Source organism: Cryptomeria japonica, chromosome 11, assembly GCF_030272615.1.
Source record: "Cryptomeria japonica chromosome 11, Sugi_1.0, whole genome shotgun sequence".
NCBI lineage: Eukaryota > Viridiplantae > Streptophyta > Pinopsida > Cupressales > Cupressaceae > Cryptomeria > Cryptomeria japonica.
Genome location: NC_081415.1, coordinates 624,668,009 through 624,674,913, shown reverse-complemented (window position 1 = coordinate 624,674,913; position 6,905 = coordinate 624,668,009).

Genomic DNA, 6,905 nt, shown 5'->3' with positions numbered 1-6,905 from the left:
ATAAGGCTTCCATAAAGGTCTACATAGACGAATTTGTTCATGAGATGCTCTTTCATGAGTATCATAAGCTTGACCATGTGTATTTGGGACCTCAGGTTTTTGAAACAAGGATGATGGTGACTCGGGCACGAAACGTGGTCCTCTATTACCTCCACTATTAGGCCTCCTTTGATCCATGTTGAGTTGAGTTTCTTTTATAGGTTGATTTTCTACTATTTGAGACATGTCAAAATCATGAGGTATCTTAGCTCCACTTTGTGCCATCACTTGTAGAAAATATTGTCTATCTCATCTCATGGTATCTTCAACCAATCTATTAAAATGAGGATCCATAATAGAGTCTTCCACTTCTGCCGAATTTACTGAAATATTGTCCACATTGTTATTTTGTGCATCATTTTTGTTTGTATTATCTAGGTTCTCAGCATTTTGAATGTTTCTATAAATGTCCATGTCAAGTAATGTGGTATGATTAGAATTGAAAAAGATATCGTTGTCATACTCATAGCCACTCATGTTTGCAAACTCTTGAGCCTCTTTAGCTTCTCTCCTAGATTTTTGGGAACGGATTTCAACCATGAACTAGGTCTTGACCAAGATGTGTGAGACTAGATGAAAATGGAAAGAGTATGGAAGACCAAGAGTTGGATGAATGTAAATGAATTTGAGGTATACTTGCAATGTCCAAAGTGTAAGACCAAGTATGTATGTAGTAGAGTAGGTGTGACTTCCAAAGAGATGATAGATCTCTTGATGAGGTAAGTTGACCTTGACTCTAAATAAGACCAAATGAGACCCAAAGGTGATAGACCTTGATGAGGGACCACTTAGCAAAATGTTGTTGTATGTAGTGTGTTGACAAAGCAATATAAGGACAAGAAAGTGACCTATTGACTCAAGTTTAGACAAATGTGAATGTAATGCAAGGTGTAAAGAAATGATGAACTTTGTGAGACCCAAAAATAAGCTGAATGCTAGATGAAAACCCGCAGAAATGACCTAGGAAGCTAAAGAATTCTGAAATTGATTGCTCTTGTTTTGCTGGACTATAAATTTTCCCAATACTAAACATAGACTTGCCTATATACTCCACAGACATGGTTCTACGACACAGACATGATTAAACACTACACAAATGCATTTCTAAGAATTTGTGAATACAGTTTACTTATGATAACACAGACGCATTTCTGTCCTACAAAGACATGATTACCAGACACAGACGCATTTCCAAAATCTGAGTACAATTTTTCCAATTTGTGAAGTTGTTTGTTGTGACCAAATCTGAATTTTTTGACTATTTTTCGTAACAAGAGGACACAATGTTGATGAGGACTCAATGTTTTTAGGTGTTTGGAATCAAAATGACTCAAAGAAATGTGTGTTGTTTGATGTAAAAATGTTTTGCACACACTTGAAGACACAAAAGACACAATGTTTTGATGTTTGGTCTTGAATATTTGAATGTTTAAAAGAAGTCAATCATAATTATTATGGTTGGATAGGACAATAGTTGGTGATCCCACATGGGGTTTCCCCCAAGGCTATGCTATTCAAAGAGGATACTTAGATGCTTGACCCCACTGGCTCCACCTTGGCACTCACTTCTTCGGAGCAGCCAAGAACCAGTCCCCTCAAAAACTCCCCATGGTGAACTTTGTATCTGTACTAAGAAGCATATGTGTGTGGTCTTCTCTAGAGGTCCCACCTCCTGCCCCAACAACTAGAAGGATTTTGGCTTTGTAAAACAAAAATCTACTGGTAAGGACATCCACTCATGTAGCCATACATGCGACACTTTGAGCTCTGTAAATACAGAAGGCTCCTACTGGGTAGGGTTATGCCCTACTATTGATCAAATAAATTTGATCAAATGGGTTTATGGGGAGACATAGTGTTAGTATGAACTAATCAATACACGTTACCCATGGATTTCACCATGGATATAGTTATTTATAGTGGTTCAAAAGAGGTGGGTTTTCGTCGCAACCACTTGGGTCGTTCCCTCCTCACTAGTAGTCTTAATGACCACAAGTGGAGGTAGGCCCTCTAAAGATTAAACACAAAGAGCCTATTACCTAAGACAAAAAAGACACTAGTTCAATTTTAGTGCACCAATTGAAGTGTTTGCTAGTCTATGGAAATAAAGCAAGCAATGAAAATCAAAAAAAAAATCCTTGCCAAGATCCTGCAACAAAGATTTGTTAGTAGTTTTGCAATAATACCCCTCCTAGAAGCACAAAAGTTAGGTAAATTTTAGATCCAAAAGACTTTGTGAAAAATGGGCCTTTGATAATGTGATTCACTTGAAGGAGAAGTTGCACCAATTTGTTAGCTACATCACAAGATATTAGCTTGAATAAACTAGATCTGAAATCAAAATGACGAAATGAAACTCTAAAAACTGAAACAAAACCAAAACTGCAAGAACCAAACATAGATGTGATTAGATCCCACATAGACGTGGTTCCGCAACACAGACGTGACTTTAAACCCCAAAGGCATAGTTTCAAAACACATACATGACTCCCCAACACAGACGTGGTTATAAGAATCACAAACGCGATTCGGGAACACAGATGTGGCTCTACAATCTAAAAAAATGTAAAATACTGTCGGCGACACATATGCGATTTTAGAGGTCATAGACATGGTTCTAGAAGATGTAGACACAAAAATGTCTAAATATTGTTGAAAAATGTCAGATCTGCAACTTCAAAAACTCAAAATCTGCAGCAAAGATGTTAAATGCAAAAGGGACAAGAGTCCCACTAGGCTTGCCAAAATGTTTATGGTAAAAATAGAAACAACAATATTGAAAGACTAAATGAATTCAACCACAAAACCCTAGCCTAACAACATCAAAGATCCACCATAACATATGAAGATTACCTAAGACAATGCAAATCAACAAAATCAAAAAGATGATACCATCACATGTCTACTAGGGTTTGAATCTCCATTCTTCCTATCTCTATTGACCTTGCTTGATATATTTTCTCTTGGATTTTATGTGTGGAAGAGCTCAACAAAAAATAGAAATGTGGTTGCAAGTATGCTTGATCACATATGAAAGTTTGAATGCTAGAATGCTCAGGAGGGATTGATAATGAAAGAAGCATCTCCTTATATATAAGACACTGTAAGAAATGGTGGGATAAGGTTAAGAGCTACAAAAGATAGATGGTCAGCTAGCATTAAAGGGTAGGCAGTGTAGGAATTAAGAGATGAATGACATGTGTCATGGGTAGAAAAAGTTAATAAATTAATTAAATAAATAAATATTTATTTAATTAATGAAGAAGTGGGATCAATTAAATAAATAAAAGTATTTATTTAATTTAGGGGAAGGATAATTTAAATAAATAAAAGTATTTATTTAAATAAGGAATAAGGCTAGAAGAGGATAAATGAATTAATTAAATAAATAAAGATTTATTCAATTAATAGAAGGATTAGGCTTAAAATAATTAAATAAATATAAATATTTATTTAATTAGACAGGATAATTTTAGGTGTCTACAATATCTACAGGAAAATGCTTAGTAAAGATATCAGTAGTTTGTTCCTTTGTAGATACACACTCCAATCTAACTTCTTTCTCATTCACCTTCTTCCTCAGTCACCTTCTCTGTCAAGAAATGAAACTTGATTGATATATATTTTGTCTTAGATTGCAACACTTCCATTCTTTGAGATATTGATAGCACTAGAATCATCACAATATATAACAATAGGCTCATTATAAAAACTTCACTATCCTTCAACATCTAATTCATCCAAGGTACCTAAGTATAGTTGCTAGCAACAACAATGTAGTAAGATTCTACAGTAGATAAAAAGATAGAATCTTGCTTCTTACTTGTCCAAGAACCCAACTTCTTTCCCAAAAAGAATGTTCCACTACTAGTACTCTTTCAGACATCAACATCACTTGCCCAATCAGCATTAGTATAAGAATTTAAATTAAAATCATCATCCTTCGGATACCACATACCATAATTAGTTATTCTCTTCAAGTATCTGAATATCCTCTTTATATCAGTAACATGACTTTCCTTAGGATCACCCTGAAATCTTGCAACAAGGCATACAAGATTGATAATGTCAGGCTTGGTTTGAGTCAAATAAAGCAGTCCAGCAATCATAGATCTATATAAGGTCTGATTAGCCTTCAAATATTCACATCTTTTGTTATCTTAAATCCAGTCACCATAGGAGTTCCAATAGGTTTGGAATCAACTAACACAAACTTTTTTAGCAATTCCTTCACATACTTAGATTAAGATATGAAAATGCCTTTATCAGTTTATGAAATTTGCAATCCCAAAAATAATTTCATCTCACCTATCATAGACATCTCAAATTCTTTTTGCATATCATTAGCAATCTTCTTACTCAAATTGTCATGTCCTCCAAAAATAATATCATCAACAAAGACTTCAACAATCAAAATATTATCATTATCAATCTTGAAGTATAAATTACTATCAACATTACCTTTATATAATCCCAACTTCATGAAATACATGTCCAATCTAGCATACCAAGATCTAGGGTTTTGTTTAAGACCATACAATGCTTTCTTCAATTTGCATACCATGTCTTCTTCACCTGTCAATGAAAATCCATCTGGTTGCTCAATATAGACTAACCGCTTGAATTCTAGCTACTAGAGCAAAAGTCTCCTCAAAATCAATACTTTACATTTGTAAATATCCCTTACATACCAATCTTTCTTCATTTCTAACAAGTTTTCTATGTTCATTCAACTTATTCCAGAACACCCATTTAGTACCAATTACATTCTTGTCCTTATGTCTTAGAACAAGTTCCCATGTTTTGTTCTTTTCAATCTAATCTAACTCTTCTTTCATAGATTTTACCCAATTTTAATGTTTACAAGCTTCTACAACATCTCTAGGCTCAATTTTGTTAGGTCCCATAGACAACTAAGAGGGGGGGTGAATCAATTGTCTAATAAATTCAAACCAAAAACAACTTAACCAATCTTAATGCTTAATACCGGTAAACAAAAATTTATATTGGTAGATTTTTTATCAGTTAATTACAGTTTCAGTAAAGATTAATACATGAAACAGAAAGATAATAACATCCATAACACATAATACCAATATTTGTACGCGGAAACCCTGTAAGGGAAAAACCATAGTGGGAAACCTTACCCACAATTAGATGATACTACTGTAGATAGTATGTGTATATAAATGGGGTCTGCACATACAGAAAGGCCAAGTGCCTAGAGCTCACTGCTCAAACACAAATAGGAGTCACACTGACTACAATTGGATGGTTAAATCCAATAAGAACGTACTGCTCAAAATAGCATCTTCATATGCTGGATTCAGTACCGGTGTAGTTTTGATTATCTTTAAAAATACCTTGCTTCACCTTCAAATGATGTATGCATGTATAGCTCTGCTTAATCTCACATATACCTTATTTCAATTTCTTATCCCAATTACATATCAATCTTACAAATAAGATCTTACATATATACCATAACCTAAGACGAATTTTAGTAAGTTGGCTCTAAAAGATATTACAATAAAATAATTACAAGTAAATCAATAGTCGATGCAATATCTGATTCAACATGTTGGCTTAATGCATTTACAATAACAACAAAATCATCTCCAAAACATGTCGTGTTGATCTGGAATAGATAAGCATGTCGGTGCATAACTTGGGCCTATTTGCCTGTAACAACAAATATGCAAATACGAATATGCCAATGAACAAATCTCCAAGACAAAGTGTCCAAACGATGTCTTTGACATAACCAGGTCTTTTCCATATCATTCCAAGTGTTGGTGAACATGATATCCTACCGGTGTAGTAGATACCGATGACTGTGCATAAGTCACTTGCTTGGCAGTGAACATTGCTGATCCTCCAAAGTGCCAAAGTTGATAAGTGTTGATAGGTGGTTACATCAATGACAAAACCATACCAAAATACCAACAATCTCCCCCTTTGGCATTGATGGCAACACAAGATGGAAAAACCATCAAAGTGCCAAAACAAAAATGCCAAATAACAAAAACCAATAATCTCTCAAAATTCAGATACAAAGAGTAATCAATCTCAAAGTAAAAATCTCTCCCCCAATGAATAATCTCTCCCCAGAAGATAATGTTTTTTTCCATAGATATCTCTCCCCCTTTGACATCAAATGCCAAAGCCAATACAAAATACCAACCAATTTAGTATGCCAACTAGTCCCCCTGAGAAGTAGCTCTCCTCATCAAAGCTGGAGTAAAAGATTTGTCTATTAATTCTGTCGGTTGATGACAAACATCAACTATCTAAGTCTCTACTGGTGGGGGTATGACCCCAAGCTAATCTCTAAGATATTGAAAGGTCTCCTTAGGCAGAGGTTTAGTGAAAATATCTGCAATCTGCTCTTTAGTATTCACATAAACTAGTTTTACTTCTTTTGCTTCAACATTCTCTTGCAGAAAACTCAGTTTGATAGAAACATGTTTGGTTTTACAATGTAATACAGAATTCTTAGATATATCAATTGTTGGAGTGTTATCACAATAGATAGTTATAGGTTCCTCACATTTTACCTTTATGTCCTTCAACATTTGCTTAAGCCATAATACCTATGTACAGGTAGTTGCTACTGCAACATATTCAGATTCTGCTGTTGATAAAGATGTGCAACTTTGTTTCTTGCTCAACCAAGAAATTAATTAGCTTCCAAGAAAAAATGTTCTGCTGGTGGTGCTTTTTCTATCATCCACATCTCCTACCCAATTTGCATCTATTTATGCACATAATTCAAATTTTTCATCTCTGGGATACCATAAACCAAGATTTGTAGTTCCTTGTAAGTACCAGAAAATCCTTTTTACTGTTGATTCATAATTTTCTCT